This window comes from Lissotriton helveticus, chromosome 8 (genome assembly GCF_964261635.1).
Source record: "Lissotriton helveticus chromosome 8, aLisHel1.1, whole genome shotgun sequence".
Lineage (NCBI taxonomy): Eukaryota > Metazoa > Chordata > Amphibia > Caudata > Salamandridae > Lissotriton > Lissotriton helveticus.
In genome coordinates, this window is record NC_136069.1 from 85,249,644 (window position 1) to 85,266,793 (window position 17,150).

The window sequence follows — 17,150 nt, forward strand, 5'->3', positions numbered from 1 at the left end:
TTCTGAAATGGAATCTTGTTCTGTTGTCTCCTATTTTATTTGCTTATGCTCTGTCCATCTTCTACAGACGGCATGACAGCAGTGGCAGTGGACAGTCTGCATTTGAATCCATAGTGGCAAACGGCTCGCCTGCGTCCCTGATACCAAAGTAAGTAAGAAGGGAAAAGTCACATGGATAAACTGTTTCATATAGGGGGGGTTGCATTGGGAATATTAGTGGATGCGTGTAAGGATTGTTGGTCGTTGCTGATGTTTTAGTTTAAGGCGAGAGCATATCTGGTCTAGAGACAAACTGATTCTTCTCGAGATTTCCTTTTTCACAGTATTGCAACAACCTTCTTCTTCAAGCTGATTTCTAAGTATTCCCATTTCCCTTCTTTTTTTGTCGATGATGGTCTTTGTTGTGAGGCATGATGGATTTCCTTAATAGATAAGATTGTTTTAAGTGCTTTTTACATAACTGATGTAGTACGTTACAAGCCAAATAATAGTAAAGTAACACAAGTAATACACAAGGTTATCAACCAATTCCCTTAGTTAATAATGTTCAGCACATAGTAGTAAGCTGGGGCTTGCAATTTCTTTAAGTTAAGAGAAGATAATTTCAAAGATAGGTGAGTTATCTGGGGCATGGCAGTTGGGACTAGGTAGAGCGGTTCAGAACATTCTAGAGTAGGACCGATTCTTGAGGAATCAGTGAGGTATGGGGTTTTAAATGATGGATAGAATCCATACAAGTAGGTACTCTTTCAGACTTTTGTCATAAGCAATATGAGGCATTTGTGTCTGTAGGGATGCTGTTCTAAATCTTCATTGAACTTTTTAAAATCGCGGAGTGCAAGCAGAGTACAGTTTTGCTATCTAGCACTCTATCCACCAGAGATGGTTACCACCTTTGCCTTAATTTAGCAATATTGCAGTAGATGGAAAGGCTCCTTCAGGAGTAGGAATTGTTGGAACAGCTCTGGCTTCTTTTGTTAATTTTAAGTTGTCTCATAGTAATACAGCTTTGAATCAGGAAAGCGACTTTTCGATTGGAAAATGGTGCTGTTTCGGTTAATCATCCAACGTCATCTGGATATTTAGTAGTCTCACATTAGTACTGCTTTTTAGGTCTCTCCTGAGCCAGCGCATACGCTGCTCTGGCGAGACATTTAGTAAGTGGGCTTTTAAAAGTCCAACCACACACTTTTGCTGGCCTCAAGCTTGCGGTTACGTGTGCGAGCACGTGCACAGCCGCCATCTGGCTTTCCTCGCAGCACCCTTGCAGCGCGCCTCGCTCCGCCCCTCCACCACCACAGAGCGCGTCCCCACGATCGATTTCGCGGCTCCGTTAACTTTTACTTCTCTTATCTCCCATTCCCCATTTAACCACTTGGCTGCTAAGGGTGTGCGAGGGGTTCCATTGACTTTCCATTGAAATCAATGGAAAGTCCATGACGAGTTACCCTTGTCATTAGCGCTGAAGTGGTTAATCTTGAATAATGGCGGTCGAGTGGCTTCATATAAAGCAGGTCACCCAAATCTTTTGTTTTTAATTGTATAATTTTCAGTGCATACGGCGGCAGCGTGTCTTTCTTATAGCATGCACTGCCAAAATCCTTATTAAGAAAATGCAGCACCCAGGCCACTCCGATTTCCCCCCGAATCCCCCCCCCCACCTGACCCGCGTCAGCCTTTAGCCGCCGTTGCAGCATTTATGCTTTATCCTTGAATCAGCCCAGACCATTCTGCTTTCCTTCCCTGGTACGTTCACTTCAGGCTGCGTGAATCCTCTGCATGTGTATAGGGAAACATTCTGTTGCTCCTGTCCGTGCTTAACTAGTTACGTGCTGGATTCTTTTAGTACAGTTTCTGTTCACTAGATGTTCCAGAGATGAAAAGTTAATTGATATTTTATAAAGTGCTGCATGCAAAGCTTAATTTTTATCAGCACTGTTTTCTAATTGTGCCTGTTCAGTTCTGTCTCCCAACACCATTCTGCTATGCAGCTTAACCCCCCCACCCCCTTACCTCCCTAATAGCTTTATCTATGTTGGCCTCGTAAATGCTTGTTATTACAAGACACTGGCTAAACGCTACATCAGTCAAACCTGACCTAAAAATCTGCCCAATCTTTTCCCACCCGAAAACGTTTCAGAAAATGTAGAGTTTATGAAGGTCTTCCAGGGGTATGAGAAGCAGATTGTGTGTTTTATTGCCTGTAAACTGATGTTTAATGAGCATTTACAGTCGCACTTCGAAGCAAGTCATTCTGATCACGTCACAGTGCTCCGACCCGGTCGTCTAAATCTGTTCATGAGATGACCACGCTTGAAAACACTTCATTACGGCGCCGGGGGTCTGCAGGCATGGGTTTAAAGCAGCTCTGCTAGCACAGCGATACTGTATGCATGTCGTGTCTATGGAATGAACCGTCATCTCTTTCCCCGTCTTACATCCTCGGGTTAGCTTAGAATGGAAAGGGAATTCGGTGAATGAAAGACGGACTGCTTTTTGGCCATCACAAGGTACCTATGCCGACTGGCCCATCTGGCAATGCCAGAAGGACAAATTTGGTAATGATAAGTGCATTTGTATGATACATTCTGAAGCGGAGAGCTGAAACGTGCCCACACTTTCTCACCTCCTTATCCTGTTTACCACCTCTACAACCAGCAGGCAGGACTTCCACCCATGGGTGTAAGATATATCACCCCAGTTTTTGGGATCATGGGAGAAAAGGCGACGCAACAAAGGGGATTAAAAAACTCTTCTGAGTGCCTCCAGGGTTAGTAGGGCCGTTAGCGCTTTGCTGAGCCATCAGCACACTAAAGTGCTACCTACGATGGTCCTGCTTTCGACCTTCTGACCTGTCCCTAGTACTTGTGACCAATCTGTAGGTTATGCAGTGAGGCAGAGTTCTGTGCTTCTGAGGATAAGAGAAGAGCAGGAAAAGGGGAGGAAGTGGTTTACTGCCTGCAGCTTGCCCTGGAAGAGAACCAGTCACCCACTGGCTGGCAGGCATAGGCTGTGGGCAGTCTAGTGCTCCCGGCCCTCCTTAACCATAGCCCTACGAAGTTTCCCATTTCCATGAGTTATGAATTGCTCCAATCCAGGTTCTATTATTTGTAGAGGCAAAACTGTCACCTAAAAAAAAGTCATCCTGACACTAATCTAAACGTAGACCCATCCAGACATGACATGTAAGAGCTTTAGAGCTTACAGAGCCCGCTCTTTAAGGCTTTCCTAAAGGCACAGAGATAGCTAACAGAATGAAGATAGTCCAGCATACTGTCCCATAGCCAAGCCACTTATACAAAAAATGTTCTACCACTAAGGTGAGCGTTCTTAAATTTGAGAACTCTGAGCAAATTGGCATTCGCAGAGTGTAATGACCTAGTTGGAAGATAGCGTTGCAGCTGTTGTCGAAGTGGAAGGGGACCAGTGTGATGAAGAGCTCTATGGACGGTGCTTCAAAACTTTATACGCTTGGCCATGGGGGAGAAACCTGCTGACTTATAGAACATAGTACATAAGTAGGGGGTCCCAGTACAGAACCATTGAAAGCAAAGGTTGAATAGAAAATAAAGTTTTTTAGCAGAACAAATATACATACAACTTAGATTCAATGTTATTTAATCACAATGAATCCAAACATAGGTTTCATATGCAGATTATTGAGTCATAAATTATGTTGTCCAAAATACGACAAACAAAGAAGTGCCCCAGGGAGGGTGGAGGCGGGAAGGTGAGGTCAGTGCAAGGTAAGTGCGAAGGTTTGCTGGGAAATCGGAAAGGAGTGCTGGTCAGGGTGACCTACTTCCTTGAATAGTTAAAACCGTATTGACTAAGAAATGTAGCCACACTTATAACATGAATGTTCAAACAATTGCATCATAAGCCATCAGAAGGGAAACCATTGCAAATAAATCAACAATATGGTCAAAATGCAGGCACATAGGATGAGCGTCAATGTTTCAACCCCACAGGTTCTAGGTAGCAGTATGAATTTAGGAAAGGGTCTTCTTCAGGACAAAAAGGGATTGAGGAATACAGGGGTGTGGGGGGGCCGGGAACCTGGGAGACAAAGGCAACAAATCAATATATGAGTAGGCTCACTAAATGGCAATAAATGGTAGCTAATGTGGCAAAAAGGATTAATTACCGTGATCAGCAGTATCACAATGTGGGATTTACATGGTATTAATGGGCCCGCAGGGATCCAAAAGCGAGAAGAGATGACATAAATGGGTGTCTGGAGGAGGAAAATAAAAGATAAAAGAACTAAATCCTATGCGTGTTTACGGAAAGCAATCTGAACAGCAAGGTAGGCAGTTACTCAATATACTCACCCCGCGTGATAATCACAGTATTCAAGAAGTGCGGGTGCCGCCAGGAGCAGGTCGGCACAGGACGTGGTCTGAAATGGAAAGGCCAACACTTAAAATAGTTGTGGCGGTCCGGGGACCGCAACTACACCAGCCCACTCAGTATTGAAGAGTGGGACCCCGCATGGAGGGGTATGAACACAAACAGCCACACTCCGAGGCAAAGTATACAGGCTTTACTCACTTGGCTCACGAGCTTGATGAGCGCGAGGACGTCACGCCAATGCTAGATGCGTGAAACCTACAGGTGGTAGGGGGAGTGGTTGCGCGTCGATGCAGACGCTAGCCTGATTGATGTGGTTGCCTAGGTGACACTGACACCATAGACATAAAAAATACATATACTTAAAAGGACAGAGACTATCATGTGCCATAGTAGATGACCGATTACTGGAATAGAGCCCACTGTGCGGGTGAGTGCACATAAAGTATCACAGTCCAATAGTTTAGGCCGCGGCTCTAATTCACTGGGGTGCAAAAGCTGTGTCAAACCCGTATCGCTGGATATGAGAGGACAGAGGGTCAAAATGTAATGAGGTCAATCATTTATAAAGTTTTCTTGAAATTACTAAAGACAAACGAGCATATTAGTGCGTTGCCACAGAACTATCGAGTACTTCACATCGCAGGAGAGTAAAAGCGTCTGTTCGGATTGAGGAAACCTTCAATGGTCTAACACGTCATCCTTCAAAAAAAGGTTGTCCAAATAATTTATATATTGGCAAATTGAAGCCAGTGCCTCTCATCGCAGGAGGGTAAAAGCTCCAGTATAGATCAGAAGTACATTTCAAGAAAGATAGCAAGTCATTTTTAGCTAGGGAAAGGCAGGGATTGCAGGGAAAGAATTTATATGGGCATATTACAGCCAGTACCTCTCAAAAGCAGGAGGGTTAATTCGTCTTGTTCAGTCCAAAAATCAAAGCCCTCGATAGCAACTTTAGAGAGAGAATGAAAGACCAAATTTGAAGACAGGATAGATTCAAGGACAGATAGTTGCCAGATGGGCATGGCAACTTTCTATTTCATTCAGACCATTCACAACAGAGTCAACAAGCATTTGCAATGCAATAGGTCTCGCATTAGGAAAGTTGGAGCTATTGGTATTGTAAATGACACATTTTTTATTTATATGTTGGTTTTGAAAATAGCTAAATTAATAGCTTTGTCATTTACAATGCCAATAGTTATACTTTCGCAAATGTGACACCTATAGCCTTTGTAATGCAATATGTGTTGTATTTACGTGACTTAGATGTATTGATATTACAAATAACAATTGCTTTTGTTTTTTTTTAAATAATTAATACTTAAATAAATGTTATTGTAAGTTATAAAGGCAATATCTTAAACTTTTGTAAATAACTTTTGTGAAGATTATGTTCAGTGTATTTTATTGTGACGAAAATCCAAGAACAGAAGTGAAATATTAAAAAAAAATTGTGACATTTGTAATAAAGCTTGAATTATTGAGAGAACATATTTGAACCAGTTGTTGTTGAATGGTTGCACAGAGTGATGCTGTGGTGGCGCAGAGTGATGCTGTGGTGGCGACGAGTGATGCTGTGGTGGCGACGAGTGAGGCTTTGGTGGCGACGAGTGATGCTGTGGTGGCGACGAGTGATGCTGTGGTGGCGACGAGTGATGCTGTGGTGGCGACGAGTGATGCTGTGGTGGCGACGAGTGATGCTGTGGTGACAAGTGATACTGTGGTAGCGACGAGTGATGCTGTGGTAGCGCATAGTGATGTTGTGGTGCCCCTGAGTGATGCTGTGGTGGTGCTGAGTGATGCTGTGGTGATGCGATAGACACATAAATAAAAATATTGTCATTTACAATGCCAATAGCTCTAAGTTTGGCAAAGGCGAGACTGTTGCATTGTAAATGCTTGTTTTAATAAAGCTCTCATATTAAGGGTTTTATTTGCAAAATGAGGCACAAACTTATTATAATACTCCGCCATACCTAGGAAAGTAACCAACTCTAGACTTTGGTGTAGGCAAACTGTGTATAGTTTTCACCAACTTTTCTTACACCATCAGGAGTCAAATAGTGACCTAAATAGTCAATCTCAGTCAAATTAAATCTGCACTTGTTTTCCCTTAATGTCTATCCTCTGTCCGCAAAACGCTCCAGAACAGATTTAACTCTAAGATCATGTTCACTTTGTGATGAACCAAATACAAGCACATCATCTTGATAAATTTTAACACCAGTAATACCCTTTAATACATCCTCCATTACTCTCTGAAAAACAGAGGCCGCAGAGATTAAGCCAAAAGGTAAGCGAGTAAACTTATATGTGCCAAAGGGTGTGATAAAGGTTGTGAGACCCATGGACGTCTCATCAATCCTCACCTGATGGTACACAGCCCTAAGGTCAAGTGGAGAACATGCAGGAATCCCCAAGTTGAGTTAACATGGTATTAATATTGGGAAGAGGATATCTATCCGCCACAACCTCCCTATTAAGACCCCTAAGGTCAACACAAAAACGAATCTCGCCTGAGGGTTTACGCGCTAAAACAACAGGCGAAACCCAATAACTTGCCTCCGATTTCACAATGATCCCATGACTCAAGAGTTTCTCTAATTCCAACCGCATAGGTTCCTGCATGGCTAAAGGAACGCTACGCACTTTACATGCCACTGGAACTGCATCTGTCTTCAAGGTAATATTATGAATATAACCAGAAAGACAACCTAGTTTGTCACTAAAAACATTCTTAAATTGTGTACGCCAATCAGGATAAGACACTTCCTTTAAAGTCAAATTAGTAACATTTTGTACACCAACCACATCACAGCCAGTTGCACATGGAGACACATCATTTAACACAGCATTATCCACACCAGTGTGAGATACTATGGGGCAGATTTATGAAGGCCTTGCCTTCCCATGTTAAAAATGACGCACCGGCGGCGCAAGGCCTTCATAAATCTGCCCCTATGTCTCTTAGAATAATGCAGGGGTTCCCACCAGGAACTAAGGAGACATGTAGGTCAGCCTGATGAAACCAACTTAGAATGCTGTCCCCCCTGCAGGAGTTGTAAATTTTCCCTGCAGTGAGTCTTCCCTTGTAGTCAATCTGACCATTGAAATAACCTACAAGTATAATAGATTGTCTGCCATAGGCTAGTGGCCTTATATCAGGCTTGAAAACTTTTACCTTTCCATAAAGTTTTTTGTCAAAGAAAACTTTGGGTATTAAAGTGATTTTTGCCCCAGAGTCAAATAACATCTTGACTTCACAATTATCAATACGTACCACATCAATAGCACCTTTACAGTTTTTCCCATCAGATAAGGAAATTTCACCACAATGTAAATCATCAGAATCAGAATCAGAGTCTTCATCTATTATAACTTCTTTCACTCGCTTACTCTTGCCATTTGTTTGAGACCTGCAAGCCTTCGAGTAATGTCCCACCTTACCGCAGTTGCTACATTTAGAAGGTAAAGCAGGGCATGAACTATCATTGGCCAGATGGTCTGAGGCAGTACAACGAAAGCACTTCAATTTGGAACTAGTAGAGGGTCTCGAGAAATTAGAAGAAGAAGGAGTGAAGTTAGACAGTTTCTTAGTAATTTTAGTTGTTGCTCTAGGGTCTGTTTTTTCAAGAGAACATTATTAACAATTAGGACTTTTTCCTCAGATGTTTACTTTTCCTTCTTAAAAACTTTTACACAGGCAAGAGTATGTTCAAGTCTTTTGGCTATAGTGATGACCTCATTTAAAGCTGGGTCATCTTTTTGCCACAGCTCGTCCTTAATTTTTTCCAAACAACATCCTAACATGAATTGATCACGTATTCTTTCCTCTAGGGTCCCATCAAATTTACAAGTGGCAGCCAATTTGCGTAAAGCCGTGACATAAGTCTCTATTGACTAATCTTTCTGCATACGCCTGCCAAAGTGGTACCTTTCTAAGATGGTACTCACCTTTGGTAGGTAATGATTGTCCAATTTTTTAAGATTAATCTCAAATTCATTTAAGTTGTTCGCCTCCTCAGTAGTCAATTCAAGTAAATGTTCAAATACCTCTTGCCCCTCAGAGCCTAAACAGTGCATTAAAAGTGCAGACTTCCTTTCCGCAGAGAGAGGTGTACCACACACCCTCGCATAATTTAGAAATACCTTTTTCCATTTGACCAATGAATGGGTGGATCACCTGGTTTCGATAGGAAAAAAGGTGCAGCTGTAACGTTCTGCATTCCTAACAGAGTACAAGAAAAGCACAGAAATAAAACAAAGTAATTTCACAGTAATGAAATTAACCACTAAAGCTTTAAAACAATGGGCCCGATTCACAGAATGAACTTAAGACTCAATCCTAAACTTACTACTATTTTGGTATTCACAGAATGCACTTACTACTTTTGGCATTCACAGAATGAACTTACTACTTTTGGTATTCACAGAAGTTAGGATTTTGTCTTAAGACAAACTTAAGACAGACTTAAGACAGACTTAAGACAAAATCCTAACTTAAGTCTGTCTTAAGTCTGTCTTAAGTTTGTCTTAAGACAGACTTAAGACAAAATCCTAACTTCTGTGAATACCAAAAGTAGTAAGTTCATTCTGTGAATGCCAAAAGTAGTAAGTGCATTCTGTGAATACCAAAATAGTAGTAAGTTTAGGATTGAGTCTTAAGTTTATTCTGTGAATCGGGCCCAATATCAGTATAATAAACTGAAGAGAATTTAGTGAATCAAAGTATCATAAGATACTAATAAATGGGGTCTGCGGGGCAAGATGGCCGCTGACAGGCCGTAGGGAACAGTCGCTCCTGTCTCTGCTCCTGCTGTGTGGGTGAAGTCGGACGGAGTCGAGGGAATAAATGCCTCTGACCGCCTGGGAGGTTTGATGTTAAGGCATGCTGCTCTCGCTTGATGTAATAAGCTGTTTTGCCTTTTGGATAGAGAAAGTAAAAGTTATATCTCGGAAGCTGCCGAGAGCGTTTAACTGGACCGGAGAACTAACAACAGAAATTCTGCAAGGGGTAATGCAGAATATGGCCCCTCGAATGCCAAAGCCGCGAGGAGAGGTACAGAAAGAGAAAGACAGAGACAAAGCTGTCTCGAGTGATCCTGGAATGGCTGTCATGGCTACAACTAGCGCGACCCTAAGGTCAACGGCCCAAGTGCGGAAGGAAAACCCGGAGACAAATGAGAACTTTGTCAGACTCGAGAAACTTGAAAAGCTAAAAGAAAAGAAGAACCCGTTAAATAAAAAAGGACCCAAGTGCCAGAACAGTGAAAGCTCTAACAAGGAGGGAAAATTTAGGCAACCTACTCTCCTTGAGTCCTTTGTAACCGTTGTACCGGGCCCGGTGTCATCCCACGCGCGAGAGGAGGAGGCTTTGGCGAATGGAAATGTGGGTGTCTTTGGAGAGCCGAGCCCGGATCTGTCGGATGATCAGGCGATGACGGGAGCCGCAGGCGGGGAGCACGGTGTGCGGAGTGCAGCAGAGTCGAACAGATTGGCGTCTCTCTCCGCACTTTCTTCGGGACAGGTGCGGAACGTTCCGAGTGATCAGAGCAAGCAGGCTGAACCCTCAGATTTGCAAATGGATATTCCTGGTAAGGAGTGTGTAGGTGGTGATACAGTATCAGCACTGATCAACATAATGGATATGGGGGCACGAATGATGGTAAAGCCGCCCAGAATGGACAGGGCTCCAGTGCTAAATCAATGACTGAGTATGATGACAGCACACTTGTAGAAACAGACTGTAGCGCAGAGGGGGCAGCTGTATGTGTGACACCAACTCTACAAGATAACTCCACAACTGGTACGAGTAAGTCAGCAGGTCTGGAAGCTACTAGGGGGCCTTGTCTGGGCGCAGAATAGGCAACATGCCGCAAGGATACTAATCAGGGACAAAATGTGGTTGGTCTGGGCCCCAAGGAATATGATGATGGTACAGCCACGGTACAAGGGATGGCAGGGGGAGCTATGATTCCTGGTTCCCCGAGTGATGAATGCTTTTTCTCCTTACCTGAGATGGAGGAAGAGGAGGATAAGGTATCTGCTGATGGCATAACAGAAAGTGAGGCTGATAGTTCAGAAGTGGAGTCAGGCTCGATAGTATCAACACCAGAGAGTGAGATTTCGCATAAGGCATATACCAAAAGGAGAACCAAGAAGGGTAGGTCCCGTAGCAGGGTAAGCCCGTCGGTGAGCCCTGTACATACTGAAGTGACAAAAAAATTGGATTGGGACTACTCTGCCACCTCCCAGCTCTACCAAGAAGGAGGAAGCAATGCACTGAACACACAGACTAATGGTACAAGTCAGACAACCACTATGGATATGTTGCATGATACGCTGAAGCAAATGCAGGTCGGGCCGGGAACGAATCACGAAGGGAAAAGCAGGCCAGCCAAACAATACAGGGCTCAATCTGAAAAGTGAACAAACTTTATGCAGACATGGCAGCAAGGGTAACGGAGGTTGAGGCCAGAACTGTAAGGCTGGAAGAAGATGTTGGGAACTGGAATGAGTTTAAAACTGAGCAAGAAAAATGGGCGGCTGATGTACATTGGAAGCTCGAGGACTATGAAAATCGTCAGAGGAGGAACAACGTTAGACTACTTGGGGTGGTTGAAGGGAAAGAAGGGCAGGATGTCCGGGGGTTTGTGGTGAATTTGCTTAGGGGGGCTTTCCCAGAGCTGACCTCTTGGAGTTGGGAGAATGAGATACAGAGGGCCCATAGGTTCCCTCTGGTGTAGAGAAAAGGGGTGGCAGCAGACAAACCGAGGGCAATTCTGATATCTGTTGGAAATTTCTTATTGAGGCAGGAAATCATGGATAAAGCCAAGCCGGATGCGAGGCGGTCGTACAATGGTACGACGTCTTTTGCCCGCCCAGATTTCTGTCATGCGACAGTAGAAAGGAGATGGCGCATGAGGCAAATGATAACCCCTTTTCAGAATATAGGCTGTGAGGCCTATTTAATGTTTCCATCCCGCCTCAAAGTAGTTAGTGGTGGGCAGGGTAAGATCTTTTTCTCCGAGATTAAAGCACAGGCTTATTTGGATGAGATAAAAGGTAGGAAAGGTGGCTCAAAAACCACGACAGTCTCCTTAAGGCAACCAAAGGGAAAATGATCAATGGCAGAAAGTAGTTATAACTAAGGAAGGAAGAATATTTTTGCAGCACTTTATAGCATCTAACAGTATTTAATAAGATGGATGTGGCATGTCATGATATAGTTATAGGTAAAGGATAGAGGCACGTTACGGAGTCAGCAGGAGCGGGGGTTCAGAGGGGTGACTGGCACCTGGGACAACAGCTGTCACGCATAGGTCAGGACTGACCTTTTTGCCTGTAAGGGGGTGGGAGGGGGTCGGGGGCCGGGTGGTTGGGGGAGGGGGTACAGGGCACACTGGTTGCGGGTCGGGTGGATGCATGCATGAAAATGCTGGTAAATAGCTATTGAAGAGACAACAACGGAGAAATGTCATAAAAATGTTTTTTGCTGATGAAAACTTGTTGGGGCAATTATCTGAGGTGCATTAATGGGTACACGTATAATGATGGTGGATGTTTGTGGTCTAAATGATCGGAATAAGAGGCAAAGGGTTGCGGTGTGGTTAAGATCTTTAAATGTGGATTTCGTGTGCCTTCAGGAGACCCATTGTAAGAACTGGGACCGCCAGTTCTCCGGGGGGTAGCATGGCTCGAGCAGGAAGGCGGCCAGGGGCTTATGTGTAAAGCAGCTACTTAACACACACATCCGATGTAACACACAGTGGCGCAAAAATGGAGACCACACCAGATGTTGTATTTGAAAAATCAAGATCTTTTATATAGGCTTTCAATTAGAGCAAGGCATTGGTAATTCACTAGCATTTCAAATCAAATGAGCATTTCATTAAGACATTTCATATATCTCGTGCAGGTTGCATTTCCTGTGAAGAGTAAACATTTCAGTAAGGCTTTTCATTAAAATAACAGCCAGCTCATCTATGCTGTGAAACATTAACTGACCCCGCCTGTCGCATCAGACTCTTTGACAGGCAAAGGGGTAATGGTATAAACCTGGAGGATCCTACAAGAAGCGACAATTATAATGCATCTAAGCAGCACATCAAACCTCTCATGGTCGCTTTTCCTAGAAAGAACAAATAACTTCAAAGAACACAGCCTTTAGTCATCCGTGACAAGCCTTTCTTATTGTGAATGCAGGTCGGCTGCGACCCAGATCAGATCAATAGAATATTATTGAAGTCCACCTCTGCAAGAAAATTCAGTACAGTAAAGTGACTCTCCCTCTCATTAACAGGCTTGTAAATACAGTACACGATGAACCTTTCGAGGTTGTAAATATGGTCACGATGAGTAATTCAGGCTTGTAAATATGCAGGTAAAACGATATAGTGAGGCACATTCAAAAGGGGGCCAACAGGGCCCAGTCACAGTTAACCCCGGGGGAGGGGCAACCTCGGGCCTCTCTCGGCCTACCGCCCTCCTCCCCAGGGGGTTACCTCTATTTTTCGGCCCTCCGGGGCCCTTGCGAAGATGCTGGCTCTGGACAGAGGGAAGGGGTGTTCGTCCCTCCCAGGGCCTCCCTCGGCCCGGCGCGGTGTTACTGCGGCTTCTGGGCACCATCGCCGGGGCCGGGGCAAGGCCAATATGCGGGTCTAAAGGGGAGGGGGCACTCAGGCTCCACGGCCCCCTCCGCGTTATTGTTGGGCCTACTCGGGGCCTACTGACAAGTCTCCGGGACGCTGCAGGATGCGGCCGGGGAGGCTCCAGCCAATCGGGTGGCCCACCTCGAGGGCGCGCCTGCCGGGACCAATGGCAGCGCGGCGCCCGGGGGCGGGGCGGAGGAGCTCCCCGGTCACATGATCGGGGACAGCTTGGCTTCGGCTTACTGCGGCCCAGCACAACGATGAACGGCAATTATACAGCTGTGCTCTCGCAACTACAATAGAGTGTTACACAATTGATTACAATAGACAAGTATCAATAATGAAATAGAAGCAGATTCTTTGGTGTGTTTCTTGTCCCAGCAGGGTGAAGATTTATTGTATCCAGACTTGAGGAATATCACAATATGCCGACACGTGTTTCGTCGTGTGCCGTTGAGTCAACACGACTCTTCAGGGCTTCAGACTCAACTCCTGGATGTGGGTTGAGAATAGTCTGGAAATTATGGTAATGTTTCACGTGGGTGAATTAGAGAGAGACTGAATAGCGGTGTGTTTCAGGTATTGACCGGGAGGGGATCCATCAAGTAGAAAACCTCAGAAAACTGGTACGTTTTCTCGATAGGCGGTATGCCGTAGTTTAGTATCCCTCCTCCGTTGGTTCCCGGTGGCCGTCTGTCGTGAACGACACACGACGAAACACGTGTCGGCATATTGTGATATTCCTCAAGTCTGGATACAATAAATCTTCACCCTGCTGGGACAAGAAACACACCAAAGAATCTGCTTCTATTTCATTATTGATACTTGTCTATTGTAATCAATTGTGTAACACTCTATTGTAGTTGCGAGAGCACAGCTGTATAATTATCGTAGAGTCTCTGACTTGTTAGACGGTTAAGGGTGTTTTTCCGTCTGCTCTTAACGCACTACACAGCTACCAATTTCGAACTACACACATTAACGTAAGATTTGAGGCAGTGCGCCCCTGATATCTGAACTCTAAAAATACCCCCAAGCAGTATACAACGAAGAACGGCGGCCCTCTCCTCACATATGGGGGCCGCTGATGAGGGCAAATGACTCTGGCGCGAGGCGCCACACACCGACCAGGCAGCCTCACCTCAGGGGCGTCGCGGGGCAGCGTGAAGGCCTCAGATGGTTTCCCACAGCTCCGAGCTGCGGCGGTGAGTGGGGAACAGATTAGCGCCTCGTAGAGACAGTGTCGGGCGCCACAGCGCTACTCGTGAGGGGAATAAATCAGTCAGCTCAGGAGGGCGCTTTGGGGGCAACAGCAGCAGAAGGTGTTCTGAGGTGAAAAGCGCCTCAGAGTCACAGCGCTTGACAGAAGGGCAAATTACAGCGCTCTGCACGTTAGTTAGTCAGAACTGCAGGCAGGATGGGGGCAAATTATAGCGCTTGTCACACAGTTCAGTCAGGGGAGACAGGTAGGCCCAGCTGAAGGCAGGGAATGCGCAGGGCAGCTCAGTCTAGTACCTGGTCCCAGGAAGTAGGTTTCTTGGCGCTTGGATGGTTCTGCGCCCTTAGTTGCTTGTTTCTTGAAGTTGAAGAGGGGTGGGGAATGAGTTGAGGGCTTGAAGAATTTCTCCTCAGTCACTGCAGATGGGCCCTGGGGTTCCCTACCACTGGGCCAGATCAGGGGGCTAGCTTTGAACACCTCACTGAGCTTAAGAGGCCGCACCTAAATCCTGTCACTCCCAGTAGCATAGGTTCCTCACTAGGCCCTCCCGCCTAAAACTCCTGCGTGGGTTCCCCATGTCAGTGATGCCCCAACTGACTGGAAAAAGTTCCCTCCCTGGCTTATATATGCCCAGGTCAGGTGACCACTCTCTAAGGCAGGAAAAGTCAGGTCCGCCTTCCTTCTGGAAGGTTCCAGGAGCTTCCCCACTCTAACTATGGACAGGGGCTGGGTGGCTGGTGTTGCAACATTGTATGGGGACCCAGCCTGCTCCTGGCAACTAGGGTGCTACACTAAAAAGACCACGCTGCAGTAGCAGGGGCCAGTGGCAGCCATGTTGAAAGTAGAGAGCACCTGCACCCTAACACAGGTTAGCTGTGAAAAGGTGCCCGAAGACCTAAGGGCCAACAAAAAAAATAGGTGGAAAAAATGAGGCCAGGGCAACAAATTACCGGGGAAAGACCACCCTCAAGCTGACAGGTCTAACATGCATCCCCCCAGCTGAAAGTGGGGAGAGCTACCCAACCTCTAGGGAGTTCTCGTCGCTAAGGCGGAAAAACCGGGAGAGACCCTCAGCATTGGCGTGGTCAGCTCCGGGCCGATGTTCCACCCTAAAGTCGATCCCTTGTAGGGAAATAGACCACCTTAGCAACTTTGGGTTTTCGCCTCTCATTTGCATGAGCCAGCGAAAGGGTCGGTGGTCGGTTTGAACCAGGAAGTGAGAGCCAAAGAGGTATGGCCTCAACTTCTTCAAAGCCCAGACCACAGCAAAGGCTTCTCGTTCGATGGTACTCCATCGCTGTTCCCGAGGAAGGAGTCTTCGGGAGATGAAGGCCACAGGTTGGTCTTGGCCATCATCGTTGAGTTACGACAGCACGGCGCCTACGCCATGCTCTGAGGCATCTGTCTGCACGATGAATTCTTTTTGGAAGTCCGGAGTGGCCAGCACCGGAGCGGTGCACATCGCGCGCTTCAGTGTTTCAAATGCCTCCTGGCAGGCAGCCGTCCAGATGACCTGACGTGGCTGCTTTTTGGACTTCAACTCGGTCAAGGGGGCCACGATGGTACCAAACCCCTTGACGAATCTGCGGTAATAGCCAGTGAGGCCGAGGAAAGCTCGGACCTCAGTCTGAGTTTTGGGGGGCTCCCAGGCCATGATGGTCTCAATCTTGGCCTGGAGGGGTTGCACCTTACCTCCGCCCACCAAGTGTCCCAGGTACACGACAGAGCCCTGTCCAATTTGGCACTTGCTAGCTTTGATGGTCAAGCCAGCCCGTTGTAACGCCCGCAGCACCTCCTGGAGATGCTGCAGATGGTCCTCCCAGGTGCTACTGAAGACAGCTATGTCATCCAGGTAAGCTGCTGAGAAGGACTCCAGGCCAGATAATACCTGGTACACCAACCGCTGGAAGGTGGCCGGAGCATTCTTGAGCCCGAAGGGCATCACTCGAAATTGGAAGTGACCCTCGGGGGTGGAGAACGCTGTCTTCTCCTTCGCTCCATCGGCCATGGCAATCTGCCAGTACCCTGATGTCAAGTCGATGGTGCTGAGGTACTTGACTGCTCCCAGCCGGTCAATCAGCTCGTCTGCCCGTGGTATCGGGTGAGCATCTGTCTTGGTGACAGAGTTCAACCTCCGATAATCCACACAGAACCGAAGTTCTGGTGTGGTGCCCGGTAGAGCCGCTTTTGGCACTAGAACGACCGGACTAGCCCACAGGCTGATGGTGTTGGATCTAGCCCTGATCTCTTGACTGGGTGAGAGTATTCTGCTTAATTCGGAGACTCTGTCCATCACCACCCCTTGTTGTAAATAATTTTGTCCACCCTAAGCGTGGAAGGGTATACTCAGATGTGAGTCCCTTGCTCATTGCACCATCAGGATTCAAGCAAGCCGGGCCGAAGACGGCTGAAATGCCAGAAACCGGTCCCCGGAAGCTTGTTTCCTTCCCAGTATAAGAATTGGCTTTTGTAGTCTGGTCTGCCCTGTTCCCATGATGCACTGGGCCAGGGACAGACTAATTTGCATACAGCCAGGTTCTGAAACTGGGATGGTGCAATGAGCTAAAAAATGGTGTTGGATCTAGCCCTGATCTCTTGACTGGGTGAGAGTATTCTGCTTAATTCGGAGACTCTGTCCATCACCACCCCTTGTTGTAAATAATTTTGTCCACCCTAAGCGTGGAAGGGTATACTCAGATGTGAGTCCCTTGCTCATTGCACCATCAGGATTCAAGCAAGCCGGGCCGAAGACGGCTGAAATGCCAGAAACCGGTCCCCGGAAGCTTGTTTCCTTCCCAGTATAAGAATTGGCTTTTGTAGTCTGGTCTGCCCTGTTCCCATGATGCACTGGGCCAGGGACAGACTAATTTGCATACAGCCAGGTTCTGAAACTGGGATGGTGCAATGAGCTAAAAAATGGTGTT

General features: G+C 46.2%; 1 long non-coding RNA gene across 1 annotated transcript in view; it reads left to right on the plus strand.

The window, feature by feature from the left end:
• Positions 1-17,150, plus strand: part of LOC144771481 (uncharacterized) — a 404,623-nt gene that overhangs the window by 365,668 nt on the left and 21,805 nt on the right. The window contains exon 4 of the long non-coding RNA XR_013599303.1: positions 68-148. This is a non-coding gene — a long non-coding RNA (uncharacterized LOC144771481). The remainder of the gene's footprint in view (positions 1-67; positions 149-17,150) is intronic.